General features: G+C 38.2%; 1 protein-coding gene across 1 annotated transcript in view; it reads right to left on the bottom strand.

The window, feature by feature from the left end:
- Positions 1-278: 278 nt before the first annotated feature.
- mef2cb (myocyte enhancer factor 2cb) overlaps positions 279-17,460 on the bottom strand; it is an 88,226-nt gene continuing 71,044 nt past the window's right edge. The window contains exon 11 of the mRNA XM_057360894.1: positions 279-369. The gene's annotated coding sequence lies outside the window, so the exon portion shown is untranslated. The remainder of the gene's footprint in view (positions 370-17,460) is intronic.

Here is a 17,460-nt window from a genome sequence, read left to right as displayed (position 1 = left end):
ATACATTATTATAATTTCATTCTATACAAACACTTTTTGTGCAAGGTAGAGACCTTTATGGTTTTTCTTTTGTGACACTGAGCTAATTATATTATCTACTAGCATTACTCCTGACCCAAACATCCTAAATGTATTGTATTTATAAATAGAATTTCAATACAAATATCTTTATTAAGCCAGTTTTCTCCAGTTTTAAATCTGTAAAATAAAGTCTGACCTACACATACAGAATAGTAGACAATACTCTGACTAACAGATTATTTGTCTTGAAGAACTCACCTCATGTTGATTAATCAGTTGAGAACATTAATGCCAGTCCTCTTTCGCTTCAAATGTGACTAATGGTCACATTTTCCTTATTTTTAAAACCTGCAACACAAAGAAAAGAAATGGAAATTACATTAAGTATGCATTATAAACATATCAAATCTGTTTTAGAACTCTGTTGTATGTAAGATTTAATGATATATAGCCTATTATTAAAAAGTGTTATAAAGAATTGTATATATTGTTTGTTCACACTAACAAAAAACCTAGAAGAAAAGGTTTAACAAACATTTGTAATACGTTTCAAAAAGATACACATTGAATTGGTTAGGGTTCAAATATTTGCCAACTGAATCATTTTTTGCTGAAATTAATGATTTAATCAAACTTCTCAGTAGTTTATTTCTTTTTTTTTTGCCAGGCAGTGTATGTTGGGCAAATACATTAAAAGTTTACATAAATCAACTTGCCTGTCTGAGATTTTTATGGCCCGGTTTCACAGACAAGGCTTAGCTGAAGCCAGTACCTTAGTTAAATTAGGATATTTAAGTTGTTTTAATTAAAATACCTTAGATAAAAACATCACTGGTGTGCATCTTGACAAAACAATGGCAATGACACATTTTAAGATATGTCAGGGCAATTTATTTTCAGTTAAGACAGCTCAAACTTTCATTTTAGTCTGGGACTAGTTTTAAGCCTTGTCTGTGATTTTGTTTGTTTTGCATGTTTCTTGCTGAGATCTTGTTTTTAAAGAGTAAATATTTTGTGATTTTTAAGGTCCTACTTTGGTTTATGGAGTGTCCAACAACAAGTGTACGTACAACACGGTGTAAAAACATGTTAATTTTCTAATAATAGGCAGTTATTATTACCTTACTTGACTGTGTAGCAAAGCTCAATAAAACGGAGAGAAGGAGGCGGGAACCGGCGAACATTCAAACACTTTAATCAAAAATAATCCTTGAGAGCCCCAGCGCCTGGGGGTATGCACCGACGAGACAAGAGAACGGAGCCAGGAGCACCCCGAGCGACTCGGACGAGACAGGGGAGAGGGGAAAAAATAGTCTGGTTCCCCGACACGCTGTCGTTCGGTCCTCAGCCAGCCGAGAGGCTCTTCCTCGCGGTGCTATGCGGTGGCGCTGGACATCGGTGGGGGTGGGGGGGATGCGGCCCACTCCTCCTCCGCTTCCTGGCGGTTGGTGGTGGCTTCTTTGGTTGAGGGTAGCCGGCAGCGAGTTTTCTGTTCCCTGCTCCTCCCCTTTTCCTCGGTGGACGGCAGCAGGCTCCGGCCCACTGCAAACGGCCCGAACTCCTCCGCTCCTTCCTCTATGGCTGCCACCCCACCTCGGCCCAGGAGCACGGCAGCGAGGTCCTCGTTCCAGCCGATTCCTCTTGCTCCAGCACCACCGCATCGGGCAGCCACTGGCGGACGTTCCTCGTCCGCGCTGCCCGAACTCCTCAGCATTGCAATGCCCCTCGGCGGCGAGGGCTCTTCGACAGCATGTACCTCCCTCCTCCCGGGTTTCGGCACCAATGTAGCAAAGCTCAATAAAATGGGAAGGAAGGAGGCGGGAACCGGCGAACATTCAAACACTTTAATAAAAAATAAATAAACAATAAATAGCAGTAAACACACGAACATAAACAAAACTTAACACTTCCGGGCCCGGTCCTCTCTAGTGATGGCCGGTTCGCGAACGAATCGTTCATTTGAACCGGTTCTTTTTAGCACCAAATCGGACTGAATCGTTCGAAACAGTTCGCGTCTACAAAAAGTACTTATCCACAAATTCCTTCAGTTACTCACTTTTGACATGCATGAAAACCCATCCGACTCAAAATAAATCAGCCAGTATCAACGACTTTTCAGTAAATCCAACAGTACACTACTACATGCTGAACTGACCTGTTCAGCACGAGCGGAGAAGCTATTCAAGTTATAGCTAAGCTAGCTGATATAGTGAGCATGCGTGCAGTGGCGTGTTCTATCGAACGCTCCGCCTAGAGCGATCCTCGTTCTCGATTCAACAATCGCTTGCCACAGTTTTCGGATCACCACTGAACCAACCGAGAGCTGTCTTTCGGACACGTCCGATTTGTGAACCGGTTCAACATATAAGAAACTACATTTGCAACATGAACATAAACATTTGAACACAGATCACACTTTTTAATGGTCATAAATATTTGTACAAACATATTCTTTATATTAATGTTGCTTAAAATACATTACAGAAAACGTTTGTGCAGTTGTGCTTTTATGTTAATTATTGTAAAGGTTAAAAATAATAATTTTTGTCAACCTGTGTGCAGTGTGTATAATCTACAGAAACTCAAAGAGCAATGTAGGACCATGTCCATATGAAGGGAGTTCTCTCCTGACACAATGTTAGAACCAGAGTGACAGCTGACAGGTTTTATTAAGCTTCTGTGTTCGTCTGGCTTGAGCTTTTGACTTTGTCACCACTGCTGCACAATGCATCCCACACAGCCTGTTTTTTCCACAGAATATATTATGTTTTCTGTAAGTATGTATGAGTAACACGTGGTTGAATGAAAATAAAGACAACTTGGACCCCTTTTACTTGATAAGGTTTTATAAGACATTTATTACACCTTAAGTAATAAGTAATATCACTTAAATTAGTTTTTCTCAGTCGCTTTGGTACATTTCTCAGATCAGAATTGAAATTCTCAAAACTACCTGTTCAATCCACAAACATCATTGTGTCACTTGTGCATATCAAAAAAGCAGTTTCTCATTTATTTGAACAAGTTGCAAATGCTTTGGTACATCCATGCAAATGATTATGTACAATTCTCTGCTGTTTCCTACATTGTCAGTTGCTCATGTTGCTCAAAATGTATCATATAGTTCTCTGTGCAATTGTCTTACCCCTCTAATGCCTCGTTTCCACTGAGCAGTACGGTTCGGTACAGTACAGTATGGTACGCTTCGTTACGGGTAACCATTATCAGGCTTGCGTTTCCACTGACAACAGGTAGGCTTGGTGTACGCCGGAAAGTAGCGATCGATGTCATTCTCACGCAACAAAGCAATCTGTAATGACAATGGCATTTCCTGTGTTGTCGTTCCCCCAAAGAGTATAGATACCAAGAGGCGCAACTTTAAGAGAAAACAGCGCGGCTGCCATTTTGGGGTGAAAATGCTTGATATCTGACAAGGTTTCTAGCGAGCCAAGGCTTTTGTCGTCATTTAGGTTGAATTTCAGCTTTAATGTTTTGTTTTTTAAACAAAGCAGCTGATATTGCCATCGCCACAGCAGAAAGCAGAGTCGATTTCACCCAAAAATGGCGGAAACGCAGGGCGCAGGTGTCGCAATGGAACGTTCTATTGAGTTTCGCCTCTTGGTATCTATACTCTTTGGTTCCCCTTGTAGCACGCGCAAGTGATGATTCTCTGTAAACCAATCAGCGTTCTGCAGTGAGACTAGCTCCACCCATTAGGTTCCGGTACTATTGGTACTACTGTGCTAGGTACCCTTACGAAAGGGTCCCAAAAAAGTGGTACGGTACGGTTCGCTTTTTGGTACCATTCACAGTGGAAACTGAAAAAATTGCGTACCGTAGTGAACCGTACTGAACTGTACTCAGTGGAAACGAGGCATAAACATCTAGTCATTTGTTCATAGCATAAGGCTTTACATGCAAAATGGTTGAACAAGTTGTTATAATATGTCAAGCATATTTCTATACATTTCCATTAGACTTTTTTTCTAAATCTGTCCTGAATTGGAAAATTGCTCCCAGGTGAATCTTGACTTTCTCTAACGAATGTGCATCTCATGAACCATCAACTGGCAAGTATATATATAGCCGGAGCACAACACAATGTTACAATGTCTGACAATGGAAGGACAAGGAATTGGACAGGGTCAACAGCCAGAGAGAAGAAGACGAGGAAGAGGAGTGAGGCTGCGTGGCGGAGGAGTTGGGAGGCAAACAGAGGAAGAAGCAGAAGAGGCCGAGGACATATGCGCGTTCCTGATGAGATAAGAGCCACACTTGTAGACCATGTTCTCAATCATGGGCTTACAATGGCCGAGGCTGGTCGAAGGGTTCAGCCAAATGTTGGGAGAACAACTGTCCTCAATCATTCTGACTTTTCGTTGAACAGGTATGTAATCTAACAATAGGCACTGTACTGTAATACTGTATATTTTCTGTAATTCTTCATACAATATTACAGTATTCCACTTGCATTGTACAATATACAGTAAGTATACTTTACGTAAACAGTGACATTTTATCTTACTCAATTTTGTGTTTTGCATTACTATATTTTTTCCACATAGGACTGCAAGACAACTGCAAGACAAAAGGACTATCACTGGATCTGCACCGACATACTTTCACACCCTCCTATACTCCTACACCCCATCAAGATCCCTGCGTTCAGCAAACCAGCGTTATGCGTCTTGTACTGCCTTCCCATATAAGGGCAGTAAATCGCTTTCCCGCTCATTCTCATTCACAACTCCTTCCTGGTGGAACATTCTTCCTAACTCGGTACGGTCAACACCATCTCTCACAACATTCAAAAAACTACTTAAAACCCATCTCTTTTGTGAATACTTGACAGACAAATAAAAAAAAAAACACTAACCCTTTCTCTCAACAGGTAGTGGTCTAGCTTTTGTGGAAACCAGTAACTTTGTATTTGCACCTATTGCATTATTGTTCCTGTATGACATATCGCTTATTGCTCCTTAAACTCTTTGTAAGTCGCTTTGGATAAAAGCGTCCGCTAAATGACTAAATGTAAATGTGAATGTAAACTTCACAGGGGTGCGGCAGAGGGCCCCCTTTCACATCTGAACAGGAGGAGGCTATTTGCACCATGGTTTTAGAAAACAATGCCATAAGACTAAGGGAGATAAAGAGTGCCATTATAGAGGACAACAACATCTTTGAAAACATCCAAACAGTCAGCATCTCAACCATTGCCAGGGTGCTGAAAAGACACCAAATGAATATGAAGCAGTTGTACACTGTTCCATTTGAAAGAAATGGTGAAAAAGTGAAGGAGCTGCGCTACCAGTATGTACAGGTAAAACATGTATGAGCATGCAGCAACTGTACCTCCCAGTAAACAGTACAACATCGTATAGTGATATACAGTACAGTAAGTGTGACCTTTACACATTTGCTATGTCTGTAGAAAAGAAGATGCAATATGTGCTGGACAAATTTGATGTAACTGTATCTTGGCCAAAATGAAAATGCATGTAATTCATAAAACTCATTTAGTGTCTTCTGGATATAGCGTATAGTGGAACTGGAAGCAAGTGAACCACCGCACAGCTTCATCTACATGGAGGAGGCTGGCTTCAACCTAACGAAACGCAGAAGGCGTTGTCGAAATATCATCGGCCACAGAGCTGCCTTGATGTGCCAGGCCAACGGGGCGGGAACATAACCATGGGTGCTGCAATCTCTGAGAATGGTGTGCTAACGCATATTCCCATTATTGGGCCATACAATACAGAGTGTCTTGTCACATTTTTAGACACTCTCTACAGGGATCTCATCCCTGAACAAGAGTGGGGTCAGATTGGAGATGACCTGCCAAAGTACGTGATAGTTTGGGACAATGTCAGTTTCCATCGCTCCAACATCATCAGGCAATGGTTTGCGGCCCACAACAGGATGCTGATGGAGTTCCTCTCACCCTACTCTCCATTCCTTAACCCCATTGAGCAATTTTTCTCAGCATGGAGATGGAAAGTATATGATCGCCAGCCACATACACAGATGACCCTTCTGGCTGCCATGGATGCAGCGTGTGATGACATCACAGCAGATTTCTGCAGAGGCTGGATAAGACACTCTAAAAGATTCTTTCCATGCTTCATCGCAAGAGAAGATATTTGTTGTGATGTGGATGAGAATTTGTGGCCCAACAGACAGGAATGTCAGGAGGTGTAGGAAGACTGCTCTGTAATTCCTACAGCACTGCATGTACAGTTTTCCCTAAGGAGATTGTCCTATGTTCACATTTCTACTTTTTTTTTCTTCGTGCTATGCAGTGCTGTCTTTTCCTTTCTGTATCGCAATGACATGGTCTGCCAATAAATTACAGTACAAACAGTAAAAGCGTAAATGTGAATCATGTCCAGTCTCTTGCAATCAAACTCCCACATACACTAAGGTGTAACCTACAATTTTCAATAATTGTCATCAAAACTTTAGCCATAGTTTACATCAGAAAATCCCTCCAGAGTACACTGTTATATTGACAACATGACTAAACAATTTGACTGTCTTATACATACACAAGGACTTGTCATTCTAATGGCACTGACATGTTCATTGACACAGATATTTATTTTTGAGAGATGAACTAAAGATTTTGAGCAAGAGACTGGCTTTTGCAGGTAATCCATGGTGTTTTGCTATTTGTACGAATTGTTTTGAGAAATGCACTTACTGTTTTGCAAATGTCTAGGATGACTCGAGAAAAACTGTAACACATTCAATGGTGCATTGTTCACTTTTTATTATTATTTTAATTTGTGAGAATTTCCCATGTTATACCCATATTAGCAGTAATTGATTATTAATGCAATACAGCACAAAACTATATAAAGCTCATAAATGATAACACAGGGTACACTTTGAGTTTCTGTGTATATTTATTATTGATCACAAAGTGATTATTCATATGCTGTTCAAGATATTTATGAAATTCTTCCTGGATATAGAAAGAAGGCATCAATAATATAGCTAAGCAGCAAAGCTAAAGCTAGAAGTCTATGTGTTTGTATTGCCTGCAGTACAGCAAAATCGAGGTCCATTTTTGCTCTTGATGTTGGCAGTCTTTGAGTCCTCCCCATCCCCCTACCCTCTCTCTCCACACTCTCAGCATCTGCACTCACTGGATCCCTCTGCCAACACCTCCGTCCTGACAATCACCGGCCACTGGACTATATACGAAGGCCGACTGTTCTACCATGGAGCAAGGTATGATTCCCTAGCTGACATACTGCATCACATCTGATGGCTGGAGAGCAGGAGCTCACACACATACATACGCACAGACCCATATACCTCATGGATCACGACCAACTACAAACTAAAAACAATCAAATACAACCACGCATATGAGCATTCATAAACATGAAATACAACCCACACCTTCACACACACACTGACACACACTGAGCTGGTGATTGGTTGAAAATATATCCCTGTGGATTAGCCTTTGTCTTCGTACTATTCAAAATCTATTTTTATAGCTCCAGAAATAACACAAATGTCATTTTGTCTAAATATTCTAAATGGAACCTAAAAAAGCATTAGACCACATGTGGATAATACACAAAAATCAAAAATGACTGGGACTCGTTGGTAGGTTGTTACTCATTGTCCAGGCTCTTTTCGTGTCTTATACAGTATATACCTTTTTGTGTATATATCCTTGATTCCTACCATTAACCACTGACAGACTGAGTCTAAAACATGCAGGAATTTAATTATACTCGACTATTTCTCAACAGCAGTCCTGGGGTGGGGTGGGGGTGGCTATTGCACACATCAGGTATAGTGTGCGTGGGTGCCGAAGGGAGTGAGTTTTGCTGACACCTCTGTTGCCCACTTTCACGCTAATTAACACTTCTCAGATGTTCTGGCTGATGGTAGTCTACATGTCAGGCTCAAGAGGACATTTGCACAGACCTTTCATCACTGAACAATCTGTGTAGATAAAGGTTCGACAGTGCTTTCATTGCTACAAATGTGTGAGAGAGTATAACATACAGTGTACGCACAACCAACCCAAAGTAATCAAATTATGCGCAAACACCTAACTGACAGTAACAAATGTACACATGTGAAACACATCTTCACTGATACTACAACATTACTGTCCTCGCCGGTTGTCGCCTGCAAAAACTCAAGCAGTCTACAGCACCAGTCTGTCTGAACCAGGATAACATGGGACCCTGGTCTGATTCATGTAACTTATCATTGTCGACGGCAATGCTTCACTGCCACCCTGCACTATAATATCATGTCTTTTGATGGTTTTCTACACACACTGAATTCAGAGAATTTTAAAGAAGCCCATTATTCTCTGTCAACTGGTGTCACTTCTGCAGATGGATGCATATAGGACGTTCCAAGATGAGCAGCATAAAACTAACACACTGCTTCTATTATGAATCGTTATTTACATTGGTGAGGTACAAAAGGGTTGGGGTTTGATGGTGAACCACTATACAGCAACTTCTACTTCCCCTTTAGGAAGCACACATACACATCATTTTATTTTTGGTAGGTAGCAAATCGTCGATTTGGGTAGGGACCAATATTCAGGGAACACTACATTTTTTTTAAACACCAATAATTTCGACCAAACAATTAATCTATATGTATATATAACCGTCTGTGTCTTGTGTCTTGTACTTTTTTCAACATTTATTAATCATTTAATTGAAATTAAAAATCATTTACAGCCGCGTTCTGGAAAAATAGAGCAGTTTGTGGTACACAAATGGTTAAGTTTCGTTCTCGGCAATGAGTTCCACCTCTCTAACCCACGTCACTTAAACAATTTTCTTAATTACTTTTGTTTATGGCATTTGTAAAGATTATGGTAAACTATAGATATCTAAGCCCTAAATGTGTTAATATGGAATGTATTAATGAGTTATTTTGTCAGGTCAGGTGACAGAAGCAGGCCTGTCATGTTGGGGAGGTGGCAGGGCCACAGGTGAGGTCAAACAATGACATACTAGTATGTTAGTTGTGAAATTAGGTACTGTGTCTGTGACAAATGTTAGGTTGACAATCTACAGTATAGTTTCTCAGTGTGTGTTTAAAATGAGAGCTTTGAATTGTTTAAATGCCATGCACCACCAATTGTGTCATTTTATTAGGTGGCAGAAGCAGCTGTAGCCAAGCTGTAGCCCATGTGCAGAGGCAGAGGCAGGGTCACAGGTGATTAGCCTTTTAAAACATGATTATGTTCTTTGTTGTGCATTATATTAAGGTTGCACTGTTATAGAGGTCTATTAAGCACTCAGTCATACATACAGTAGTTTTAACAATGTAGGCATAAATACGTATATATATAAATAAGTCAAGTAAACAGCGCTAAACTTTAGTGACAATGCGGCTCTGTAGACCAATTTTATGTCCCCACCAATGTCAAAATCAAACTTACACCCTTGGTAGGTAGTTTGATGAGCTCGCTCATACCATCATGCAAAGCCGAGTTCTATGTTTTTTGAGGGTCTGCATGCAGGTGATACAAGAAGCTAAGCATTAAGAGTAATTTCTGCCACTTCTGCCTCGGCTGTGCCAGGAGGACACACAGAGATGAAAGGTAATGCAAATGGAAGTGTCATACAGCGAGTTCCATTCCAGACAGCCACCTTTGAAATAATTAAGACAGTGGAATTGAAGAGGAGCCCTGGTGAAACACAGCAAATCCTGTGAGTGACTTTTTGCTCTAAAGACAGCAACCAACCAGTCGTAACGCTGTTTAATTGTTACTACAGCAGCTTGCAATGTCTATTGTCCTGTCTAATGTGATTTTAGTGGCATAAAGTGAAATCCTTGTCAGAAATAAATAAATAAAATAACAGCACACAACAGAAATTGCTATTCATAATAATCTGTTAACGGCAATAGTGAGGGAATTTCAGTGTGTTTAAATTGAGCAATTCAAACAAATGTTCTCACAGAATTGTACAATCATATGCAGAGGATTTCATGCTGTGTTGGAATATGGAGCATGTGCTGTGCCGGCTTGCCACAAGGAATTTGCATATACAGCTGACAATAGTGGGGCGGGTTTATGCATGCAAATAATTTGTTTCATTTGCAAATTGCCAGCAATGCAAGCTAAGTTCATAATTGGCAAGCGTGATTATGCGAACGCAGTTCCGGCGTATTGGAACATGCAAGGATGCCTCGTAATCAAACGCGTTTCAGCGGACATTTTAGGTCTATCCGTTTCGCATGCTCACCACTGTTAAATTCTTTAAGATGGTGGCACCTTGAAGGAAATGCTACAGCGCTGACGGAGCCCATCCCACCTCCTCCCTATTCAGTCTGCAATGCGATTCTGGGCAGATTGTGGGGCACCCTTCGCCTACCTCACCTGCATGATAAATATTTAATTCTCACGTGACTAATAAGGATATTATGCATGAAGTGTAGAGCTCCCGCATATATGCATGAGTCCGCATGCATACATTTGCATAGAAGTGCAATTATTCAAATGTACGCATGGTAACGGGTAATGTGCAGCTCTTACTCTTTGTTAGGCAACATTTCTGCCACTTACAACAAATGTTTTTTTTATGTAGACACAAAGGCTAATTTTATATACAATAATAGTTACAACCCTAATTTTACCATTTTTACTATTTTTAAAATGATTTATTTTATACATGAAAGAATAATTTCTTGTATATTATTTAAATCTATTACATTTAAAACTATTATAACAAAATATTAACGTATATAACCCAAATACATAAAAATGATGATTAACGTTCATTCTTTTTTATTTAAATTTTTATGTACAATTAATACAGTAAATTTTTACAGCAAAATGCAGTACTTTGGCTCAACCATTTAAGCTTTGAGGGGAACTCAAGACAGTTGTTTTGGCTTATTTATAGCTCTGAAAATTTGCATAACCTAAATACAACAGACAACAGAGATATCAGCTGCAGGTTAACTGTACAAAACATGACAAATGCATTTTGTGTCACCACATTGTAATTGCACAAATCAGTTTGATCTCTTAAGGACAATTTTTACTCTGAAACTGCTACAGATTGCTTTGTGTATTAACAAATATGCTGTGCAAACTGATGAATGAAATATAATGCCTGGTTTTCAGGTTAAAACAATAGATAAACTACTAAATCTTAAATTAAAAACAAAAATTATAACATGTTATAAACTTTATATACCTTTTGTAATTTGTGAGAAAGTTTAATCTGACTATGCAGTTTTAATATTCTCTGAACTCTATACCTTCAGAACATGTGTAATTCATAATCTCGTCATTTTGATAAATGGCAGAAAAATAAAAAATAAAATAATAAATGTAACTAAGGGTTAAAGATAATCATTAAACAAGGTTAAAGAAAATTATTTAAAAATTACAGTCAATGTACTTGTTCGAAATATTAGGGTAGTTTGCAATATGAATTACACCACAGAATTGTTCTATTAAGTGCTTAAACTTCATTAAGATGTGCACGGTCTGTCAACTACAAAATTACATACCCAAGTAATGCCAAAGCTTAATGCAAAATGCTCAAATAAATTAAATGCAGAGTGCATTAATAATACACGCTCAGATTTATATGTCCAAACAGAGAAGTACATTTACGCACAGGGACTCCTCCACTTAATAATACACACAACCACATATACAGTATATGAAACCTGTTCTGTCTTTGCACACTGCCATCATAAGCATGTGAGATCACCCCCTGTTGCCACAGCGACTCCAACCAGGGAGAAAAACACTGTACATGTGACCTGGTTGAGAAGGGGCGGATCTATATAATGCTCTCTGCCAACATGTACTGTATCTGCTTGTTTAACATCTTATCCCATTTCAAAGCACTTTTTTTTCATTAATTTCAGGAATAAACTTTTAAAGTACAATGAGCGGTAGTAAATCAGCTTGGTTGTAGTGAGAAAGGTTAGCGATGCTACATTTGTCCAATTAAAATTATATCAGCATCTCTAGAGACTTTAATCTTAGGACTTTAAATTAATCATTTTTATGAAAAATTTTATCGATATATTGCATGTGTATTACTACAGTAAATGTCATTTTATGTATTAAACTAAGATATAAATTATGATACGCGTAAACAGAAATTGAATGAGAATTTTTTTTAATGTTTTTTTTTTATCTTCATCGAGAGATTAACATTATTTGACTTTGGATTTCTAAAACAAATGGCTGCTATGACTTCTGTTTCTCATCAAAAAATATGTTTGTTTAATTACAAAGATGCAACATATACAGAAGACTTTAGTAGTAGCATCTTGCTGAAATTGCATGTACAAAAATAGTTGTCAAGTGCATCTTGTAAAAATGCTATTTACATTGGTTTGTTTAGGCTACCAACACAAGAATTTTCCACAAGGTTTCCATCTGTAGAAGAATACTATCTTTGTGACAATCTTTTAAATATAGAAATGAGGACAAAAGTTTAATACTTGAAAGGTTAATCATACAATGATCAAGTCTATTTTTAAACTAGAGGAAAGAAATCTTCTTCAGGTAAGTAAACATATATCACAAACAATGACAATGAGCACAGTAAGACAACTATGCAGAAACACTGTAAAAGGTTTGTGACTGAGAGCAGCGGAGGAAGTGGAGTAGCCAAAAATATGAAGATTGCCTATAATGAATACTGATAAGCTGTCATGGTCGCCATGGTTATACTATTCAGCCAATTACAAGACAGCAATATGCCTGCACTGTCTAAGACACTCACAATAGGAAGTGTCCATTCATAGCGCTGTCGACTGCCAGCTTACTACAAGAAAATTAATATTCAAAAGGAACCTTGGAGTTCCTGCCAATCTAGGTCCATGGTCATATATAACATAATGCACTCAAAAAATGTTTTTTAAAGGTTTTTTGTTTTACTTAATCAATATAGTTTGCTATAACACATTTGTATTGGTTTCTTGTTCAAGCCCAATTTCAATGTGTAATAGTGACATAAATAGGCAACTCTTTGACATAACTTAGTCCATTTGTGGTGGGACAACACACAGCAAAATCGCCAGTGTTAAAAAAGGTCAAATTAACACTATAGAAGTTAATTAGTTTCATTAACTAACTGAAACTACAGAGCGGATTGAGTTCCCAGCATGCTTTGCTCTTATGATTGGATTTAGATTTTAAAATCGTTAAAGTGCTGTATTCGTGTTTTTATGCAGATAAGGAGACTTGTTAGTGTTTACTGTTCTGTAATTTTAAAATTCAAAAGATTTTCTGATTTACTTAGATTTACTTAGGTTGGGGACGAGCACATTTATGCCATTATTGCATGTATTCAGCTTTACTCAGTGAGTAAATACTCTGCAAATGCAGTAAACTCTCTGGGGCTCCCTGCTAGCACCATACCTTACATGAGTAAAATATATGTTTATTTTTTTTAAAGTGTCACACTGAAGCATTAACATTTATTTGTCTTAACACAAATGAATTACATTAATCTGAAATTAAATAAAATAAATTGATGAACTTAAGTTTTACTTGTCTGTATACAATTCACCCGTTTAAGTTCAGATAAACCAATTCAATTGTGTGGATTGTGTTTAATTTCACAAAAATATCCAAATCAGCAAACACTCAAGATTATGTTTGAAAATCAAGATCATCTAGCAAAATTAATCACAAAGTAAATGCATTTTTCATGTTAAAGCTGCGACTTACATTATATCATGCATTGCTGTTTTTCCCATATACAGTATGACCCCATTCTATCACTCAATGCACATAAAATAGCAGTAGGCTAATGAAAGTAGTGACCCTAAAAATAATTTGCAAACGTTCAACGCTACATCAGCCTTTCAAATATACAAATCAAACTGCAATCTAAATAACCAGAAAAATTATATATATATAGCCTATATACAGTATATATATATATATATATATATATATATATACTGTATATATATATATATATATATTGGGAGGCAGGAATGTTGTACGTTAAAAATCTATCATAAAACTAAAAATATACTGTATAATAAAATTCATTAAGCATAACAGGTGCATAAAAAGGATATTTCGCTTCAAGTCTTTAAAAAAACGTGGAGATTTGAAAACAACAATTCCTCTAAAGACTGGAAAATCAGTGCAATTTCATGCTCTCAGTTTTTGTTCATGAATACCATTTTTGAAGGCATTTACAAACAAATGTCATAAGTTTGTAATGTAATTTACAATTATTATTGGCTAATAATTTTATTGGTAAAGTAGGACAACATTTAATAAAGCTGCAATTATTCTGTGTAAAGAGCTAAAAAAAACTTTGAATTTATTAGTTTAAACCAAAATGTCTGCTAAGGTTGACTCAGTAAGTAATTATACTTTCTATGCTATGTCTGTAAATTAACATATTATCCTACAGATTTTGTCATGCCTATAGGCCTACTTTTAATCAATTAAAAATGTTGGATTAAAATAAATTAAAAGTATATTGTAAAGAATAAAGACATTATAATGAGAAGGAGTTAAGCCAGACTATTTTTTTTCACTATTTTCAAGTTCAAATACAAGCTAGGACAATAGAGGTGATGTCATCTTTTAAGCACAGTCTAAGACAGGCCTGAAGATCTGCTTAAAAACGTATATGCAAACAACCTTTCTATTCCACGTCTTTCACACACGCCTTCACACACTTACACACACCTCACAAGCAGTGTAGGCCTATATCATGTTTGTATGATATTCACGGTCGTTACACTACTGTTCCTGCTTTGGGGCCCGCGTCTGCTGAGGCTGGGAAAGGCCGCCACTTTCTAAAGGGATGCAGATGAGTCGGGTGCACTTGACATCTTTTCATGACCCATGTCGCCCCCCACCCCGCCGGCGCTGTCTGTCATATTCTGGATAGGGCCGTGGCATTGCCACTTGCCCCCGAGCGTGGGAATGGGAGCGTCCAGTCGTTCACATCTACTGCGCTCCGTTTAACGGAATCAATTAAGGAGGACCGGCCCCCTAGCTCCACATGTGCCCACCCCTTTTCATTTTTGTCAGCTCTCTCTATATGTCCTAATTATTTCTGTTTGGGATGCCAGCGCCGTTTCCTGGCCAAATGCGACCGAGCTTAAATAAATAGTGAGCACGTGGGTTCCTGTCGCTAATAACTGGTGTAATAATTGGTGAGATAATATAGGCTGGACTATTTTCCAGAGAGATCATAATCCAATTTTTTCTTTAATTATTATGGTAACTGAAACTTATAAAAAAATAAACTTTGACTTGACTTTATTTTTGTTCTGTAATGTGCAATTATGTGCGCACACGATGAGCTCAAACCACATGTTAAAAGCAACCAAATGACATCCTAAAACTAAATTATCTGATGGCAGTGCGTTTAAGATATGAGGATTTAAGACAACTTTTATATTATTCGGTGATTATTATTTCGATATGTTATTGTTATTATTATTTACATAGGCTAGTATATCTTCATGGCTTTTACAGTAGGCTATCCAGAGTTTTCGATGAGCCAGGAGGCAGTTTTTACTTTCGGTTATCTAGCTTTATGAAGTCCAACATACTCATACAGCTAGATAACCAAAGATAACAACTCGCTTCCAATTCCACAACAGTAATCCCCGGATACCTTCGTGTTTTGTGAAAGAATAAATCCAGGTGGAGAAGTTGCTAAAACAAAATGCAATATGCAAGGAACTTCTCAACTGTCAACTCATCCAGTTCAAAGATATTACAAGTATATGCCATTACAAAAATAAAAACATGCAACCGTTTCTTCACAGGGTAATAAAAATTAAATCAGAAGCTATAATCCATTGGACATAGGAACACTTAACGTTAAAACAATATGAGAGTGAGGGAGCCTGTCGAATAAGGAGCAGTCATCCTCGCACAGGCCATCATTTGCATTGCAAATTACCTCCCAATCTCACAAAAGGCTCCTTTGGCTCTATTAAATCGTAGCGGCAGCGGCGATAGATATCCCACGGAACCAGCAGCAAGATAATACAAAGGAAAAATCCGATTCCAGAAGAAAAAAGTGTACACGGAAATAACATCGCTCTTTCTTTCGCCACTGAATGGAAAATCTGGCTCTTATTTTGGCAGAGTGGTGGCAGGTTGTCCGTTGTTGGATGAGATCGGTAATGCCACAGATCCCCGAGAGCTGCTATAAGCGAGACGACAGGAGGATTGTGTTGCTGCTGCCAGCGGTCTGAGAGAGGGAACAGGGCCACATCTCGAGGAGTGGGGGGCGGAGGGGGTAAGCGGGGGACGGGCTTCCAGTACCAAAATATGGACCAGCCAGAGAGGGTCAAAGGTCTCGGATCACGCGAGTGTAAGGCAATGATGATTATGTAACTGGAAATCTCCAGAGTGCGCTTGCATCCGTTTTGATGAGGCTGCAACCGTCACGCACTACTGCTAAACGCATAGCTAATGCTTTTTCTTGCCAACGTTTTGGCGACAGTGACGAGCAAACTTGATGGAAATAACTGAGAAGCAGTACCAATTTTAAGATTATATGGCAGAATAAAACGTGTCGCATGCGAGAGGATTCTTGCAATCAATTGGCATTGCAAGTCAATAAGCAAGGTATGTTCAGTATTGCAGAACCAGCCCTGGATGATCTATAGGGTTGACTTCGTGCATATCGATGCCTCTTATTCTGATAATTGGTTACAGTATATCTATTTGAAATGAATAATTTAATGCTTATGTACAGCTATGTTCAGTTATATGGCAGTATAAGTGCAGTAATAACAAACCTATAAATCACAAGAATGCCATGCATGTGTGGGTTTCAGAATGTGAATTACTGTACAACTCTGTTTCGCTCTCTTTCTTTCTCCTTCTCGTGCACATTTGTAAAGGGGGCGCTCAAGACGTTGTGAATCTGAAAAACTTGTTCAATAACATTGACTTTACAATTCATTTTCACCTCTTGGCAATGATTAAATATCTGAGACATTGTCATCTGAATAACATAATGCACTTTACAAACATGGGCTAACAGGAGGGGTAAATTGGCAAGGACAGGTACAATTAGTAATCTAATATGTTGTATTTCCAAGTAAAATAGCCTTCATTTGAAGGAAACTGGTTTGCTTGATTTAAGTTTATATTTTTAACAAGTCAAGTCAAGTCAACTTTATTTATATAGCGCTTTTTACAATTTTCATTGTTACATCTATTGGTAACAATTAAGCTATATAGCTATTCATGTCTTCCATTGGTGTTTGGCAAAAACGGGATTTGGCTAGAATAAAAATATCATGTATAGTCACAAACACGAGACAGAGTTAATAAAATCAATTTAGCAATGAATAAAGTTGTTAGACACTGAAGAGGACATTAATAGCTTACATAGCCAAATGCTTACCTTAAGGACTTAACTATAAGCAACCTTTACATTTACATTTAAACAAACTTGTCTATGT

The sequence above is a fragment of the Triplophysa rosa genome, linkage group LG2 (assembly GCF_024868665.1).
Source record: "Triplophysa rosa linkage group LG2, Trosa_1v2, whole genome shotgun sequence".
NCBI classification, from domain to species: Eukaryota; Metazoa; Chordata; class Actinopteri; order Cypriniformes; family Nemacheilidae; genus Triplophysa; species Triplophysa rosa.
The sequence above is the reverse complement of the archived record's forward strand: the minus strand, read 5'-3'. Positions and strand labels throughout refer to the sequence as shown.